This window comes from Pseudopipra pipra, chromosome 2, assembly GCF_036250125.1.
Source record: "Pseudopipra pipra isolate bDixPip1 chromosome 2, bDixPip1.hap1, whole genome shotgun sequence".
Classification (NCBI taxonomy): domain Eukaryota; kingdom Metazoa; phylum Chordata; class Aves; order Passeriformes; family Pipridae; genus Pseudopipra; species Pseudopipra pipra.
The window spans coordinates 61519683-61539620 of NC_087550.1; the positions used below are offsets into that span (position 1 = coordinate 61519683).

At 41.3% G+C, this 19938-nt stretch overlaps 1 protein-coding gene across 2 annotated transcripts in view; it reads right to left on the reverse strand.

The window, feature by feature from the left end:
• The window catches only part of LCP1 (lymphocyte cytosolic protein 1), a 50579-nt gene extending 43821 nt beyond the window's left edge, over positions 1–6758 (reverse strand). The window contains exon 1 of one of the 2 annotated variants that reach the window (XM_064645715.1): positions 6656–6758. The gene's annotated coding sequence lies outside the window, so the exon portion shown is untranslated. Of the gene's footprint in view, positions 1–6316; positions 6340–6655 lie in introns of those variants that run through there. The other variant, XM_064645716.1, reaches the window with a different exon arrangement.
• Positions 6759–19938: the final 13180 nt, after the last annotated feature.

The window sequence follows — 19938 nt, forward strand, 5'->3', positions numbered from 1 at the left end:
TTATGACCTAGCAATCTCTTTTTGAGGCAAAGAGACAATACAAGAACTGTGTTTGCAATATAAGAATAAAGAAACTGATTACTGCCCCATTGTGTTAAATATTTACAATTGTCAAGAAGCAAAATGTGCAAAATAACATTTTCTCTTGGAGGACTTTTTTTATTTATTTGGCCCAAATGCCCTGTGCATACTGACAACACCTCCAATACTACCCAAAACCCAACAACTTTTGCAAATATCAGGCTTCCTACTGACATGCATATTCGAAGACAACTTCTCTTTAAAGATTTTATGGTTGATGACATTCTGAGACACACTCTTCATGAGCATGGGAGGCCTTCAGTGGCTGACAACCACACCTCATCAGGAAGGGAGTAGTATGGTGTTTCTTTTTCTTCTCCATTGTCCCCTGGCACCATCTATCCATACGATTCTATGTTATTACTGCACCACTTCATAGGCAGCAGATGCCCCCAGGCTTATTGATGGCACCTGAGGTATCCCCGACCAGGCAAAGGGGAACCTATTCTCACACTCAGAGATGATTTCTTTACAGGGGCAACCCCATCAACCACCCTGACAAGAAATTTGGCTTTGGGTACCTGGTGAGTGGGATGCTTTCCTCTGATTCTTGGCCTTTTAAGCAAGAGGAGCTTATCCAAGCTAGGAGTTATTCTGCCTAGCCTTACAACAGAGCAGTTAGTAAAGGCCCCTCCTGATGAGCTGGGTCCAAGAAAAGAGCTGTTAGGAGAAACTAAGGGGTTTTTTTAAGAACACTAAACTATTTCATTTTAATTCATAGGCAAAAATAAATGCACTGATCCTGCTCATTGTGTGTTCCTTTTCATACTTCCTGTGTTAATCGCAGTTCTGACTAACTTTGCTCATTAAAGCCAAGCTGATCAAGTCATTAACATGCAAATGACCTCACTGTGCCAGAAAATGTAATTCAAGCTATTTCTGCTTATTTTATGTTCCTTTGCTGTTTTTTCTCACTCCAAGCAGAACCAGGTGAAATCTGAGATTCTAGAATGTCTGGATTTCTTAAACTGCATAATCTGAAATCTAAATTTTACTTTGAAAACTCTGACCTGGATACACAGGTGAAAACACTGAAGAGTGAAATCATGACACTCACATGTACATAAAGGCAGCAAACATATGGGGAGGGCAAGAAGAGAAAAATCACTTCTTTACCGAATGTCAGGCAAGCAAGAATTGTATAGGAAATAACAGGACAAAAGTGCTAGAAAAGTTTGCTGAAAGTTGGTACAGATGCTTTTGAATTTAAAAGTAGGGTAAAAGATGTATAGTTAGAAATTTTGATTTATGGTATAAATTATTTATTTTCTTGTAAGTGCAAAGAAGCATTTGTCTGTAAGATACACTGAAATCTCATCTCTGGAGTTTTTCCCATAAGCAAAAGAAAAATTACATTAGCAACTTCCTAGAGTTAATCATTCAGGAACTTTTCTGTATAAAAATCACAGAATGTTCTCATGTTTCTTCAATTAATCATGAAACAAAGAAGTTGCTTCTAAAGATACTATTTTTAGGTATGTTTTCAGTGATTCCATTTGAAACTTCTGCTTCAGAGCAGACACTAGGGTTTGTTTCCTTGTTAATTAACATGATGACCAGATAAAACTATTAAAAAAAAAAAAAGACAGTAACTGGCTTTTTTTCGGATTTTTTCCCACTCTATTCCTCTCTTACTCAGTACACTGGCTCTCTTTTACCAGTACACACAAGACAATGAAACTTTTTTGTTTTATTTTTCTGCCCTGAGAGGGATAGGCAATTCGATCCCAATGTGGCAACAAGCATTTCTAAAAAGTTAACAAAACTGCTTTCATTTCAATATTAGGCAACAAAACAGCATGGTGACAAGACCTATAATGAGGAAAAAAAATCCACTATGATAAGAAATATGGTTATTTCTGTCTAGAGGAACAAAAACATTTTGTAAAGTCCCCAGTTCTCTGAAATAAATATTTTTTACTGCTGCATTTACAGTGCTTTATCTTTGGGGAAATCAGTTCCGGAACTAGGCTGACCTCCTTTTCCAGTAGCTTTTGGACTTTCTGATTTAAGTGTGATGTGAATGCCACGTGCTGCTGCACCATTGTCCCAAATGCACCTTGACACTACAGTTTTAACCATGCTTTTCCATCTTGTGTTACACAGTTTAAATAGACTGTGTATATGTTGGTTGAATGGGAACTCTGGAGTTCACCTACCCAAATCTCATATTCAGTGGATTACATGAAAATTCAATGCTATGAGGAAGGAAACTTTCCTGATGTAAAAGCATGCTTACTTAGGTCATACATATGAGTGTTCCCAGCTAAAATAGTCCGCTTTCTGCAGGAAAAGGGCTTGCAAGAACACAATGAAATGCATTGACCTTCTTCTGAGATTTTCTTTAATGAAAAGCGTCTGCAAAACAACTTCGGTGGCTTCCTGAAACAGTAGTAGTCAAGGGCATACATTCACAATCTATTAAAGGTCTACTAGCACTAAAATATCACAACAGGAAAGGAAGAGTAAATTTGAAGGTTCAGTAATGAAAACTAACAAAATTACACAAATTTTAAACTAGGGAAATATGTTAAGTATTTATTCAGAGTAAAATCCTAGGAAAAAGAAGTATAAGGATGATCACAATATAAACAGATGAAATATGACTAGAGTAGATTAAAAAACAAATCAGGCTTATTCAAAATGCAGATTAAGTGGTCTGCTTTCTTCCCATGAGAAATAAAAGAACTAGTGGTCTTCCTTTGAGAAGGAAATGAGTGCACTGAAAATACTAAGGTTCAAGTCACTAGGTAAAGGAGAAAGGAAATGAGGAAGCCTACAGACTGCAGACATTTACATGGGGAATATCCCCCTCCCTAACACTGAACATCCAACTCAGACTTTTAAGCCTGCAGGCAGTGGGACCAACTTCAGGGCTCTTGAGAGATGTCTGGGTCAGGGGCTCTGCTCACAGGCAGCTCAGGGAGAGTCCGAAAAAAGCAAAATACTGAGAGAAAAAAAGTAGATGTTTTCTTTGCAGAGTCCATGATCAATTTAGAAATCTATCCCTCAAGTCCAACTTATAATACTACTACCAATTTGTGAATCTTCCAGTTGTGTGCTCCCTATGCTGACAATACTAAAGGTCAGTAGGAGGACTAGCAGCATTTCTTCTTCATGAAATTCACACTATTTGGTAACCCACACTGTTACAGGTGGTACTTATTCCATCCATTACTCAAAACTGAAACGTGGATTCTCTAATAACAAGGAAGAGACTATAATTTCTGATGAATTATTGTATTTTCCTGAGAAAAACCTGCAGGTTATCTATAAAATATATAAATATATACATAAATAAATAAGTCTGGTAATTTAGTAGTAGTACAGGTTACATACATGCATGCAAAGAGCAAAAGACATTTGGCTCTGATTTTCTCCCTTTGATCTCCCAGCATGTGCTCCCACAAAACCCTGTCCATGGTTCCTTACTGCTCCTTTCTCTGATTTTGAATGGATGATCAGAGGGCATGAGCTTTCTGAGGGCTTATTCTTTAGCAAAGGCTACCTGAAGTGTGAGTTGCATATGGGAAAATTCAGGAATTGCAGGTCTGTCATAGAGATGATGATGGGATGTGAGGGAGAAAGCATTAGCAGTGTGGAAGCAGTGCACGATGTGGTAGTGTGGTAAAGGAAGTCTCATCTGAGTTTCATCTTGTTTTCTAACTCAGGAATAACATGTATAGCATACTCCATTTTTGGACTGCCACTATTGCTGACCTTCTCACTCACAATTAGTACATCTTAACCATTGTTAAAGGAATAGAAGTGATAATTTTGGAAGCAGCTAATGGAAGCATCATCCCACCAGTAACCCAAAACAGATCTCTGATGGAGATCAGTGGCAGACACTGCTGGGGACCTGGGGCACAGACTCTCCCATGTGTCTTGTCACACCATCCAGCTGCTCTCATGGCCCCTGCCATCACAGTGGGAAGGGTCTGGAAGAGAAAAGGGAAAATGGCTCCTTTCCCACCAGGTAAAACTCACACAAGCCCTTTGAGTGAGTTTTAGGTACAGCTCTTGTAATTGTCTTTTATGCTGAAACAAAAAAAGACAGGCCTTGATCTTGCAAACACAAAGGCCACCTTATTCCTCTCACCTGAAAAAAAGAAAAAAACCAACCCCACCGCAGCTTGCAAAGTTTTGCCAGAAATACCTATAAGAGGAAAATTTCATCCTTCTTGTAAAATACAGAATGGAAAACTTCCTCAGGAGGGTAAGCCTGAGTCACACTCTTGTATTCGATGAGTAGAATTTTCAGTCTGGGATCCACATACTCCCTTAGCTCTGGTCCATACAGACACTCAGACACAGCTGCAGAGCCAGGAGTCAGCACTGCAGGAAAGCCTTCCCCTCCTGTCCCTGACAGTGGGAACCAGGCAGGACTTGGCCGAGCCCAAGCCCAAACCCAAACCTGATCAAGCCCAAGCCCAGACCTGGCCAAGTCCAAGATCAAGGACCATTATCTGCTGTACCTGGGCTGACCCAATGTCCCACCTATCAAATGCTTGGCTTCCTGCATGTTGGTGAAACTAATAACCCTGTTCGAGTCACTGCTCTGGTGAAGGAAAATTTAAAATTAGGCAAGGGTTTGTTGGATTATCCCTACTGCCAGTCCTAACATTCTACGTAAATCTCCAAGGGAATTCTGCAACCCAGTATTTCGCTGCCAGTGGCAGGAACACATACAAAACATTTCAGCAGGGAGATTCTGGTATCCTGTGGGTATCCTCCTAGCCTTCCTCAGGGTGTCATCTTCACTGCATACGCCTACATATGACCAAGGAACTCGGGAGTGGGTCTGGGCTCCCAGGTTTGGACGTTCACCCCGGCTGTACCCTAACTCCAAACACAAAGGTAAGCACGAACACCCCCATTCCACCTCCCACAGAAAGGCATGCTAGGACGGGCAGTAAGGTGTCCTGCCAGCCCTGAGCACCACACACTGAGGGGCTGCACCATGGTGCAGACACAACCATTACAAAGATGGTGACACCAGAGGTCCTGCCTAAAAGAACTCACAGCCTAACGGGGGAGAGCTGCAGTTCCACGTGGCAAACACGTAACATGTATTTGTTTGCTATGACATCTTGCTTTGAATCCCGCACTGCTAAGCACAAAAGCCAATGATAAAATAAATCACTCGGACACAGTATTGATTCTTGAATGATGATTACATAAAAAAAAAAGTAAATGCTTTGGTGTGTTACATAAATAATTCCCCTCTGGCATCTATTATGCATGTTGCGACCATACCTTTAATTTCATTTACGCAGCTTTTTTTGAGGAAAGACATCCAAATTTTTGCCTCAGCCTATTCCACTCACTTTACACAGTGAAGTACATGCAAAGGAAGAGGAGAAGCAGAGAAAAGAGAGGGAAATTGATTGCTGCCAGCCTGGTAAGGAAACGTTAACCTTGCAGGCAGGAGACAAACAGCAGAGTCATCTGCAACATGCAAACCAGCTTCTTCATTTCCATAGTGAGGCAAAGGAAATGTCCTTCAGAAATTTGCAAACTATTACAGTTATAAAGAAGTTGTCTTTAGTGGGATCCTGCGTACAAAAACCAATTTAAAAATAAATACTAAGATTAAATGTATCAGCTAAGCAGTTTCTGACAGAGAAAACTATTCTGGGTGGTTAGTGTTCATGTAACACAGATGCAGACTACTCATCAGTCCCTAAATGCAACCTGAAGAGAACATTTTCGGCTACCAGAGATGCTAAAACTGCCTCCACTTCAGTATCCCGCCCTCTCCAATCCCTCTCCTATCCTATATTTCTAAGTCATGCTCAAAAGACTTTGTATCTAGACAAGATTTCTATCACACTTGATCAAACGGGGCTTGTTCGAATCAGGACTGCGGTGTCGGGCCTATTTCTCAAAGTAATTATATTTCCGAGGTTAATTTGAAGAGGTTTGGCGCAGCTCTACCCAGTTTGCACGAAGAAGCACCAGCTTTACAACTACTACCCCATCCAGTCCAGCCAGCGGCACCGCTGCGGCAGGGCAGAGCTTGAAACCAGGAGCAGGGAGCACCGCGTCCACCCCTCCGATCCTGTCCGCTTCCCGAGAACGGCTCCGTACCCGCACTCGCGTTCTCAGTCCCGCACCGCACCCCGCGCCCCGTGCCATCCCCGGCTGGATCGCCTCCGGCACTCCCGCACCGCTCCCCGCAGCGGAAAGAGTCACCACCGGGATTCCCACACTGCTCCCCCCGGTCCTGCACCTCGAAAGGTCACTGCCGGCACTCTGGCACGGGTCCCTCGGTCCTGCAGGGAGAAGGCTCGCTGCCGGGATTCCCGCATCGCTCCCCCTTGTCCCGCAGCCGAGACAGTCACCGCTCGCCTGGCGTCCGCTCTCCCCGAGCCCTCCCTGGAGGGGGGGGGGGGATCCGTTTAATTGTGACTTTAATTTCAATCTTTTTTTTCCGTAAGCACAGAGTGGAAAATAATAATAACAACAATAACAATAACAACAATAACAGTAATAATGATGATGATGATGATGATAAATCCACCATCATCATTTCCTCCACCTATCAATGACAGTAACAGAGAATAGTTACCAGCGAGGAGCGGCGCAGCAACAGGCGATGCCGGCAGCGGGAGGTGGGCGCGCTCCCGCTGCCGCAGCCCCTCCGCCCGCTCCCACCGGCGCCGCCGCCTGTGCCCCGTCCGTCCCCCGTGTGGGCACGCCCCAGGACACGCCCCTCCACCGGGAGTCTTGTGGTACGCTGGACAGTCACTGTATTGCTCAATGAAATACGTATTTTAAGGGTACCTCTGTAACGAGTTCTGCTCTAAGCTGAAACACAGAACAGGTGCTTCTTCCCCAGCAGTGTTAACGTGGTTTTGATACTGTGCAGCAGAAAGTTCCTGATATTTGGCCATGGTTAGAGTAGAATACAACTTTATCCAGGTTCCTTTGGATTCACATCTGAAGTCTCTTTTTGCCACTGTCCCTCTTCATGATATGTTTGTTGTGAATCGGTTCCCACTCCCACTCCCCCGCCTTCAGACCCTGACTTTGGTCTTCTTGCACAGCAAGGAGAATTGGCAGGGTTCATCACAGACACATCCTTCCTTTGCTCCTGTATCCTTCACCAGGTTGAATTTCCTCACTACTAGTTTCCTTCTTCCCTTCTGCAGCACTGATAAGTCTTGCTGGCTCAACTGTCTGGAGCCTTGAACTAGATTACACCTACAGTAGTGACTACAGCCATATTTTTGTGGCCACAGGCTTTATACTTCTGTGTTCTGCTTTCATTTTTATTTTTTTTCTAGAAACTCACCAAATATAATAGTCAATTTTATTTCATGAGAAAATTGTATTCCCTCTCCCTTTGACTTGCTTTTATCCTCCTTTCTGTCTCCTGTAGCTTGTACAACTCTACTTTTCTTCACTTCCAGAAGCACTAGGGTTTCTTGTCTGTGTGGCATTTGCTCCATCCCCCCCACTGAGACTCCTGCTTTTCTTTTTGTCAGTCTTGCTCATCTCCATAACTTCAGGTCTCCTCTTATGCTTTCACCACCTTCCCTGTCTGTGAGTCAATCGAACGTGCTGTGTATACTCACTATGAGGAATTCTTTCACTCCACTTCCACCCTAGGCCTTCGTTTTTTTCCAATCTGTTCTTCTGCCAGGAATTTTGCAGGCACTGCTCCTCAAGGCACTGATAATTTCTTCTTAACCAAGTCTGTGAACATTTCTCTACATCTTTGATCTGTCAGTCAGTTTCCATAGAGGTTACCTATAAATGAGAGAAAACAAGAAGACTTACCTTTAAATGTGTACCCTAATCAGGTGTGTACTCTATGTCTTGTTTTTTATCGATGTTGGAAGGAGGCCCAGAGGTTGCCCAGAAGGTGTGGTGTCTCCACCTTTGGGTACAGCTCTGAGTGATCTGCTCAGACCTCATAGTCAACCCTGCTATGAGCAGACTAGACTAGACACATCCTGGGGTATCTTCCACGAATGCAATGATCCATGAGGCAGGTGCCAGAAGAGTAAAAGACTGGAATGCTAAGATGCAGTGTATCACCAGGGAAGTACAAACATGGTTTATAGAGGGAGAGTTTATAGGGAGGAGAGTTTTGTTGCTGTTATTGGGTTGTTTCATGTTTGGTTGGGATTTTTTTAATATTATATATATATAATATACAAAATATATAATATATAATATATTTTGTATATATTTTATATATATTATATATAATATACATATTATATGTATAATATATATTATATATTCTTCCTCCTATACCTCCAGTTTATTGCAAGGTTACTGTCCCCAGCCTCTGGTTAACATTGTGTCGTGGTATCTTATCTTGTTGCAATATTTGCCCATTTATTCAAGCTCAGCATGGTTATAGTTGAACTCCAGGCTTCCTTTTCAATCTTCCCCTGTTTCTCCCATTCTCCAACCACTTGTTTAATTGCCGTTCAAGTCCACTAGGTAAGTTTCAAATCTGAATTCATTTCTGCTTATAGGCTTCAGGACTGTCTTAGTTTTTTTCATCACAACTTTACATAATGCTACACTTCATTTAAATTAATCTTTTCCACATGAAAAATTGCACCAAAGTCTCAACTTTATCTACTTTCAAATTAAATTACTGAAAAAATTTTTTCCTGGAGATGTCCTTACTTCTAGCTGTCTGTGACAGTTTTCTTAACTTTGTAAATCTTTCTGTGAGCCATTAGCTTCCTGATGGCACTTTCAGTTTCTCTTCAGTCACTTTCATCAGTGCTTTCCCTTTTCTGTTGTCTTTCTGATGTCCAGTTCTTTAGGACTGAGTCTTTATACTCTGTGATGTCTTATATATATTTAGCCCTGCAAGGAAAAAAATATATGACCAACAATCTCTGCAATTTAGGATGTAGACAATCTTGAAAACTACTGTGAATCAGAGTTTTGCTAAAATTGGCTACTATTCAGAGGATTTCTGAAACCAAATCAGGGAGTCTTTGATTAAAATCAGTGCCATTGTATGTATTCATAAACTAATAGAAAACTAGAAAGAAGCATAAATTTGCTACTTGCAGACTCGGCCTTTTACAAGGGTTAACAGTTGCTCTTATTAAATCTGTTTATCCAGCAAAAAACTGTTTCTTGGAAGCTTTCAGAGCTTTCATGGTTGACATGAGGCATTTCTGTATTTTACTGTTCCTCCTTTGGCTCAGAGATTAAATACCCTAATTGCCTCACCTTTTGTGACAGAGGTCATAGAATTATAAAATCCTAGAATCATGGAATATCTTGAGTTGGGAAGGACCCACAAGGATCATCAAAATCCAACTCATGGTGCTGCACAGGACCATCCCAAGTGCTGAAAAACATTCTTTAATGAAAGCATTTGAAGTCAATAGAATAGGCCTTTTTTGTATTTGTGTGTGTGTCACTGATTTATTTCCTGAAACAGTAATGATAAAATAGGAAAACTGTTGAATCAGTCAGTAAGAGAACCAATGCCCTTTTTGGCCACTTCTTATGTTTTGTGACCTTAATAATCTGATTTATTTAAGCAGACATTTATAGCTCAGCACCTTAAACTAGAGATGATTATTTCTTTTGTTTTGCACTGTAAGGTTTTTTCTGATTTTTGAAATATCTTCAATCATCCATCAGGAACAAAGGGTAAGCAGGAAATGGTTGAGCAGCCAAAACCATTTCACAGACCTGCCTCCTAAGCTGCTGTCTAAACTGTTTATGCCAAGGTAGAATGTTGAGAAAGGTAAACTGCACAAAGACAGTTCCTGAAGTGCATGGGTAAAAATTCCATGTGTTCTCTAAAATTAACATAGAAGAAGATAGATTGGCAGTTAAGTTACTAGTGCAAACCAATGTGGATGAGACTGCAGTATGACCCACATGACCTGCATCTTTTTGGGATACTCTTCTTTTAAAGAGGGAAAGAGTCTTCTGGGTAGGTCCTGGAAGCTGAGTCTTCCACCTATCAGATTTGAATACTACCCACTGGATAACAGAGGCATTCCCCTAGCTCATCAAAAAATATGAGAGATAACATGGAAAACTGCTGGTATCAAGAAAAATTAAATTAGATCACGTGGAGTCAGACCACAGGGGAAGTCAGATACAACCTGGATTCAGAAAAAATGAAAAAAATTATGTTTTGGTGGATGGTCCTGCTCTTCTCAGAATATACATCCCTGTGAAAAGACAAATTTTGGCTTATATTATTTTACGCTCATCGGGGGTTTCTAATTAAAACAAAGGACTTGCCATGCAGTACGCTTCAGAAATAACCAGGCCATCTGTGTGCCTATATATGTGAATGAAAAGATCTTTCCAGTTTATATGAAGTAGCTATTGATTAAATATTTAAGGACTAACCTTTAAAAATAAATGTGCAAAAAAATAACATGATCTGTAATCAAAACATTTTTAACCTAAGTAATACAAAAACAAGATGGAAACTAGGCACCACTCCTTAAAACAGATCTGTAGGAAAGGACTCTGGCATATGTACAGTTTCATTGACTTCTGTCAACATCATCAAGCCCCAGAATCTGCTGCAGAAGAATAGCATACAGAAAACTTACAATGTTTTTTCTCAGATCAGCACAGTAGAACAAAGTTGCAGCATGAAAAAAAAATGCTGCCCCTTTGAACTGAGATAAAGAGACCAAATCAAGTTTTGTTTTTTAATCCATTTAACTTCTGTAATTCTATAGAAGTATTTAAATAGCTAAAACTCCTCAATATTCAAATAGTCAATAAAACAGTCAAAGAGAAAGAAAATAAATTAAAATAATTTTTATTATGTTTGAGAGAAATGGTAATTTGAATTTTCATTTTGTTAGAATACTGTCATACTATATTTCTTATCATCACTATGTAATATTAAATTAGAAAGAATAACGATAATATATTAAAAGTAATACCTTTATAACAGTATGAAAAATAGTAAAGATAATTCAGTTAGAGAAGTAAGGTTGAAAAGTCAGATAATACAATTATTATTCCTTTGATACTATTAAGCCCATCTGAATATTAGTTTAAAAGGCTGGTAAAATCTGCTTCTGTACAATACTGTTCCAGTCTGGTGCTGCCCAAACAGATGTAAATATTTCTGGCTCACTACCAGAGCTGTGTTTCAATGATTTAAACAATTTTAAAAATTATAGATAAACTCTACTGTAGTGCTGTGGGTGGTTCATGCAGATGCCCAGCCTACAAAGTAGAACAGACAAGACTGCACATGATTTGTCCCCTTTTTCCATATTAATTGAATGATTTAGGGCTTGTCATCCTCTACCCTCTTGTATGTTATTGTACACACTATAGGCTTCAAGAAGTGTCCTCACTTTATTTTAGACTCCCTAATCCAAAAAAAATTCTACCTTGCAGAATAATACTTAAAGCAGAGAGAACACTGGTGGATAAGCAGAGTGGGTACTGGTGAATTAGAGACTGAACATGACCCAGCAATATATGCTGGCAGCCCAGAAAGCCAGCTATATCCTGGACTGCATCAAAAGCATCATGGAAAGGAGCTTGAGGGAGGTGATTCTGCCCCTCGAAATCCACTCTCCTAAGACCCTAAGTGGAGTACTGAGTCCAGCTTTGGTCATGCCCAAAATAAGAAGGACATAGGCCTGGAGCAGGTCCAGAGGAGGCTATGAAGATGATCAGAGAGATGGAACATCTCTCCTATAAGGAACAGCTGAGAGAGTTGGGATTGTTCATCCTGGAGAAGAGAAGGCTCCGGGGAGACCTTATAGTTTATAGCCTTCCAGTACGTCAAGGGTCTTACAGGAAAGATGGGAACAAACTTTTTAGCAGGGCCTGTTGCAATAGCACAAGTGGTAATGGTTTCAAACTAAAAGAGGGCAGATTTAGATTAGATATAGGGAAGAAATTTCTTACGATGGTTTCCCCTGGTCAGGCCCAGGACTGTGTCTGCCTGGGTAAAGGCTATCCTTGGATGACTTAGAGTTGTAGGTGCAGGCTGGAAGGGAGTTTTGGAGGTCATCTTCTCCAAACCCTGTCTCAGAGTAGCACCGGTTTAGACCTTCAGTTGTCTCCCTCAGGAGCACTGGGCTCTTGACCTAAGGAGATAAACCAGTATTTTTCAAACTTTTAAAAAATGCGATCCTCCCCCTCCACCTTTCTGACTCATCATCTGTGTGCACCCAACTATATAAGACCATAAAAATTAGAAAAGTGACTTAAATTAAGGTCCTTCTACCAGTCAAACCCCTTTTCCGAAAATCTTCACTACTCCTTTTGTGACCTGAGCTGCAGAGCTGGACTAGATGATCTCCAGAGGTCCCCTTCAGCCTAAATTATTCTGACTCTACAATTCTCTGTTGTGTTTCTAATTCATCATTCTGTTTTCTTTCTTTTAGGTTGTTTTTATTAGAAAATCTCTAGTGTCTGGATGCTGCCTGTTAGCTTCATTCCTAATGACATCAAGAACCTCACGTATATAAAAAACATAAAATGAAAATAGATCCGTACATCAAAATGTTGTGGACCACACTTGGATATTAATTGTGTCACTGAATACATTGGGAAGATTCACTCTCCCTCCCTCTTCTTAATCCTGTCCTATGTGAAGGTCTCATTTAAACAAAAACAGTAGATGATAATTGCATACCAGAAATAGCTGTGGGTAGTGTAGAGCCAGCCACTTTTTGCAAGCATCTTGTTGATGGCTGTAAGTTGAATATCCCCATGCAAAACATGAGCATTCCCTCATTTGAGCCATACATGTCCACATACTCCTGATTTGTATCAAAAGGAAAGAGAAACTGTATTTCTAAACCATGTGTGGTTATTTTCAAACAGTGTGAAGTGCTGGTGAGATAAGAATTAAAATAGGAACCCATCAAATAGAAACTGTAGAAAAGGAATTATCCGTACACAAGATAGTGTTGCTCGTTGTTGACCTTAGTGTTGAGGTTGTCTCTTCACAGGTCTAATGCATTCAGATACACACACCCCTGTCCCTCTAGATAACCCAGGTATTTAAATTATCATTAGAAAAGCCTTGTATGTACAGTTGTGTCTAGAATGTAAAGTGCACTGTGAGAAACACATAGCGTTTTTTATATACATACCAGCTTGGTTTATTAATTCATCAAACGAGACTTAGGACATTATATAACTGTGGTCAAGTTGACTGTGGATGTAGTGTGAAGAGCCTATAAATGCCTAGTGGTCCCTAAAACTACTGAAAACTGAAATGTCTGAACACTGAAGAGAACCAGCTCTCTGCTTTGCCATCTGGGATTTCGAATCTTCCACTAAAATCCTCAGAATGGAAAATAACTTCATACATCCCTTGTTCTGAAAGAAAAGATTCAGAATTAGCTTCAGAAGCTCACTTGTCTGGCTGCCCTTTGCTTCTCCAGAAATAATCTGAAGGAAAGATATCTACAGAACACAGAAGACAGTAAAAAAATTGGATGAGTAATACAGTAGTACGTCCCGTTTCCTTGCTCCCTCCCCTAAGGAATATCGTGAGCAAGAAATATTCATAGATGACCCCTAATCAGTAACTGTACAAGTATTTAGAGAGTGGAAGTTCATAATTGGTCAACTCTTTCACATGAAATTAATGTTGATCAAAGCCTGCTATTATATTATATGGGGTACATCATGGTTTCCAGCCAGCTATGCTCAGTTCAGATTCTGAGTGTAGCTGAATGAATGTGAAACTACTTTTAAGGGAGATTCATTAGGCATGCAAATATTTTCTTGTATCTATGGTTCCTAGGACTTTACACTGCCACCTGTCCTCCAGCTTCATATTGTGGTTATGCATCAAAGCAGTCTGTTTGGAAGGGCGATTGACCTGAAGCTCCTGTCTGAGACAAAAATTATATCAGCTCCATTTCTGGGAATTGCAGAATCATTTTCTTCCCTCTGTCTTCACCTCATTCCACTGTACAGTTCCTCTTTCTATTTTTGATGTATCTGTCTGCTTCTTCCCCATGGGAGCCATGCAGACTGTGCATTAAGACTAGAGTAATTACTTCTTTGCAATGGTGTGAGCCTCTGCTAAAGTGGAGCTGAAGAAGTTTAAGCACCTTCTCTGGTGATGAACCACAGCTATTTTGAGGCCAGCTAATTTCTTTAATCTGCATTTATGAGTGAGGAGGTTGAGTTGCTGCAGCTGTGGATATAATCTTAGAAGGATGATGCGAAGTTTTTGTCCCAGTTTCTTCCCCAATTTAGTTTTACTGTCTGTTATTGCTGCAGCGGACCTTGGTATGGCAAAGCACTTTGGCTCATCTGACATTACAGGAACATACTTCAAGTTGGAAGACTTCCCCTTTGTTTCCATGCTTACCCATCATTATTCCACAGAAACCTCATGTCCAGTACTTTGTGGAAAGTGATCTGAATTGCAGCAGAGGAATTCCAAACAGGATAAAATAGTCAAGATATACAAGATCTCATATTATGTTATTCTGTTGGACAACCTAAGGCTCGGCTGGAGTGATGAGATCAGAGCCTTCAGCTCTGAATGGTCTGTTTCATATCAAAGAGTATGTAGTTGTGTCAGAATGAAAGGCAGACTCAGCCCTATGTAAAATCAATGAAGTTACGTGCTGACCCTGTGCTCCCTCCAGTGTTACCCGGAGAGGGATCAAATTCTTTCTCTCTGCTAGCATTATGCCATTTTACGTCATAAGACTTGACTTTGCTTAAAAAAAAAAAAAAAAGAATAACTTTATTCCTGGACTACAAATTACATATAGGACCTATTTGTCAAAACGGCAACATTTTTGCAAGCTATAGAAGGTCTTGTAAATAAATCTTGGTATTTCTTGTAAATACATTTCTTTTTTGCTGTGGAAAATAAAACGTATTTTTAGTGAGTGGTGGTCCCCAAATCTGAAATGCCTCATGTTTTTTCTAAACACAAAATCTCCAAACAAACGAAACCCCACTGCTTAAGTGACTTGATGACAAAGATAGTCTGCAACAAAACTGGAATCAGAGCTCCAGTTTCTGACTTGTTACCCCTTAACCACAGTACTGCTCAATAAGTGCTTAGTTGATGCTTCATATTGTTTCCCACATAGTACAATTACTAGTGATACAAAACACAAACACAGCGAAACTCAATTTTAAAAAATAAAAACCGCAACCCCTGATTTTATTTTAATTCATTTAACAAGACAGATAACAGAATTATTAAGTGTGGCAGATTTTCATATTTTTTGGTTAAATTACAAAAATTCAGCATTTTTTCACAGCTACAGTTGAAGGGTTTTTGTTCTTATCTCTGTAACAAACATTGTACTTTTGCCTATTCCAAAGCAAACATTTCCTATATTGAAGGATTTTTATCACAGACCTGTAATAGACTTTGGACCCTGATGCACTGAAGCCAGTGCCTGAGATTTCCCTGGCTGTGGAATACCCACAACTACAACCTGGACAGAACAGGAGAAGGGGACTTTCCAGTATGGCCCTGTGGGACTGTCCCAAGCCTGGTGTTTTCACAACCTTCATTTGGAAGTGCCTTGGATTTGTTGTGTGTCTTAAGAGCCACTCCATATTGTTTGACTTGAGGATGGAAAGTCTGCAAACGGCTTTTCACAGATGTTGTATATACAGCACTATAAAGGCAGGTGGGACTCTGAGACAGAGGAGGAGAATGCTGAGGGAGAGATGAAAAACTATTGACACAGGTCTTCTTTGTATCCGAGCACTCCTATGGGCAGATGGACACCTGTGCTCCAGTGATAGAAACACAGTATTTTTCATAAAATAATTGCTGGATAAATTGCATCAGTAGCATCAAGGACAGAGCCCAACACACAGGCCTCCTGCTTCTATGAGCATTGAGCCGCAAAGGCTGGTGCCTTCTGCCAATTTCTTGCTCCAGCCCTATGAATATCGCATGCCTGATGACAGCTATGTAGCTGGAGTAGCCCCCCTCTTTCTCTCCCCACCACTGCTTCTGCTTTCCACAGCATATCACTTTATTCCTATAGACTTGTGAGCTCTCCTGCAACAAAGTTACAAGTAGTGAAACCGCCTCAGACTCAGTCTCAGAAGCAATGCTTTTCACCTCTGGGTAAGTGCTCCAACCTCTGCTCAGTTGGGCAGTTTCCTTTCTCCCTTCCTCCTCATCAATCTCAAGTGAACTCAATGTTGTCCTTGTGTGGTTTCTACAGAACAGTAACCCATCTGTGCATGCAGCAGGGAGTTTTCAAGTGCCTCAGGGAGCTACAAGGAGAATTTAGGTGCCTGTGGACAAAGGCCAAGCCAGGGATGCTTCACTCTGTTAATACATCTGAAATCATGTTTCTGTGGAGCTGAAGGATGGAAGTAACTTTGTGACTCTTTCTTCATTTGCTATACTAATCATAGTGAAAAACTCAACTACTCATTTCTGCTGGGATTTTAACTGAGGTCAGTTAATCTCTGTACAAGTACCCAGGTACAGGATGCCAGAAATCGGAGTAGACAGCAATGGGGACTGGGAGTGAAACTAGAGACATTTAAATGTAGAAGTAGAAATAGATGTTGCAGAAAGAGAACTGAAAGAAGGAATTCAGAGGTTAAGCAAAACTCATGGACATTACAGTGAAGAGGGAAGATCTGAAGAAGTTTATGCAAATGATAATAAGCATTATTCAAACACAGAAAACAGGGCAATGTGTCACTTGCGTAAAGATTGCCACTGGCTAAGTGTTAAAGCTTCACATACAGAGGAGAAAATTGATCTAGAGAGCATAGCAGTTTCACTGCCTACTATGGAGCAGGTAGTCTGAACAACCACTCCATTATTTTGAGAGAAGCACGAAAGGAAAAGGTCCATGGTTAAGAAGGAAGAGAGATTTTTCTTTTTCTTCAAAGTTGTTTGGGACTGATATATTCCAGAAGATTTGTGCACACTGTAGAGCCCATGGCTGAAATTCAAAAATAATCCACGAACTAGCAAGATGCCCAGCAAAATTAACAGCAACCTTTGGCTTTCCCTCACCTGTTCCTGGCTGCTTATGGTGAGGAAAATGAACTCTGACACTGGAGAGTACAGTAGGTGCTTCTGCAAGGCGGGATGCAGGCATAGATAAACATGGATACATGGGACCTCCTGTGCTCTGGGCTCAAAGCTGGCTTTCAGAGGAGGAGCTGTGAGCTGCAGTTACATTGTCTTCCGTGCAAATTTATAGTAGTAGTAGTAGTAGTAGTAGTAGTAGTAGTAGTAGTAGTAGTAGTAGTAGTAGTAGTAGTAGTAGCAACAGCAGCAGCAGCAGCAGCATCTCAAGTGCAGCGCTCCTTTACTCTCTGGTTTCCAAGTGAGAGCTGGGCTGTGCCAGACACATGGAAGACCATTCCTCCATGCCTTCCAAAGAAAAAATGTTCCCTAATATAGAGCTACTAGGGACATCTAAGGATAACTTTAAGCAATTTGTTCCATTACTTTAGGAATGGCTGTAAAGCTTCCCAGGACTAATTAATAGGAAGTGTTTTCAGACTGAAAGAGCTACAAATGCATTCAGGATTTCTGGCCCAGATTCCCAGCCTATCTGCCAGGCTCCAGGGGCAGAGGGATGTACTTTGCACTGCTAACCTGGCAGCAGCAGAGAGAGTTGGCATTCAGTGTATCTTTCAGAAAACATGAATAATAAAAGGAGTCAAGGGAATATAGGAATAGAAGTGGGCAATCTTGGTGAAGTGAGAATGAGGTGCCAGAGCTGGATGCAAACACACAGCGCAGTTGTGTTCCGCAGCCACTAAAACTGCTGGGAGTGTGGGCATTGCTTCCTGGGGATGAACCTGTGCTGATCCCAGCTTGGAGTGGCTCTGCAGACGCACCTTTGGAACAGAGAGCAGCACGAACGCAGCAATACAGCATTGTTGAGCTCAGCAATCTGGGTTCTTCCCCCGGTTCTGGGCAGGATTTGCAGTTTATGTGGCTACGGCCACAGCGAGGTGTGTTTGCCCAGAAGGTGGTGCCCCAGCCATTCCTGTACCCTCCCTATGCTGCAGCACAGGAACCCACCTGAGCTGCGTACAACCAGCCCCCTCTAGTGGCACTTGTCTCGTGAAGTTCTGATATTTTGTGAAACTGGGCTGGGATTTTTGTTTATTTATACATACAGCATGGTGTGACGAGATAGTGACATAGAATAACAGATTCACAGGGGTTTAAACTGTTTGACTCGCCTACAGTCTCTCTTACCCTGCAGAGCAAGGTATATGGAGCAAGTAATCTTCTGAAGTACCTGTGATGGAGTGAAATGAAAATTATGATCAAACTGTTTAAATGTGAACAAAGCTTCTGCTTGGGAATACACAGCTTTTAAGTTCAACACTAATGCTTCTATCATCTCCTCTGTGAAATTCTTCAAACCTCACTTGCTTTCCTCTTCATCCAGACCACTTCCAAACACACCTTTAAATGTAAAGCTAGTGTTAGAGGAGATCCACCCCCTAAAACTACACTTGAGCATTTTACTAGCAGTATTTATTGCAGTGTAACTTAAGGTATCTGACCCACATTCTGGACCATAGGCATCATATTTTACATGTGATAGGCTACATACAGAGCTCATGCTTACACAATTCCTCAGAGGAATGGAAAAGATTAAAATTACAGCCAGTTTGTGCTGGGGACCCAAGTTTGATCTTCCCACTAACTCAGGATTTTGAAATGGTGTACTCTGGAGGCAGAGGATGAAGCTTTGGTGAAGTAAGAAGTTTATTCTTCTCTTGTTTTATCAGAAAACCACTAAATACATAATTCTGACTTTCACATTGTGTTTAGATAGTGCAGAAATTACTTATTATTGGGTGATCAATACACAGCATTCTTGCTTCTCAAATGTAGCCTGATTTGAGACAAGATGTAATTTAGCCGAAGTTAATATTGGCATTTTTTGATGGTTTTGCATTGGGCCCTGCTCCTACAAACTCATGTGTGTTTGTGTGTGTGTGTGCATGTGCATGTGAAAGGAGGTGTGTGTGGACATACCTGTACAGGCAGGCAGGGTTAGAGGAGAAGGAACCTTTTTGCTGAAAGTCCTTTATCAATTCACTTCCCTGGTCAGCTGGAACGTGGCTTAAGGGTGCAGGTAATAAGGATGGTGTAGCAAGACACCCCAAGAGCTCTTCCCTTTGCATGCAGAGGATAAGGTAGCTGTGAGAGACATATACCCATGCACTGATTTTGCACAGCCAGTGGGGAGGTTTTGAGCCACAGATAATAACTGACTGCATGGCCTCTCCCATTGCTTTCAGGGGAAAAGCCAATGATTGAGGACTGTGTACTGCCTCTCTTGGCCATGTGGCTACACCTGTGGCATTTTGTACCTGCAAAATACAGACTAGGCCAACACACAGGGATGGTTGATGGACCAGCTGGAGCATGAGGTGCGGTTGCCTAGTCCATTCTGGAGTGTTCCCCCCTCCCAGGAAACAACATTTCCTGCAGCCGGATTCTGAGTTAGGCAAGCACAGGAAAGATGTGTGTGCAGGGGGTGTGAAGTGAAGCTTACAACAGGAAAAACTGCAATCATCTGTCCTTAACAGCACTGGGCTGTTGCCCCATCAGACCTACAAAACTCCCAAGAGACTTGCTCCTGCTGTTCTGAGTATTTGCTTTTCACTCTTATCTGCTCCCCGCTTTGTCTTCTCGCTGAGCTGAGCACACTTGGTTATTCCTGTCATCCACAACAGCCCCATCTCCTGTGCCATCTACACTGTCTCCTGGAGTCCAACTGAGCAAGCATCTTGCACCTCTCACAATGAGAGGAAAACTGAGGTTTCTGCTTTATTGATTGAGGCTTTGGGAAAGGGAGGTGAACAGATACAAGTCACTGCTCTCCTCATTCTTCCTGCTTGTGAAATGTGCCA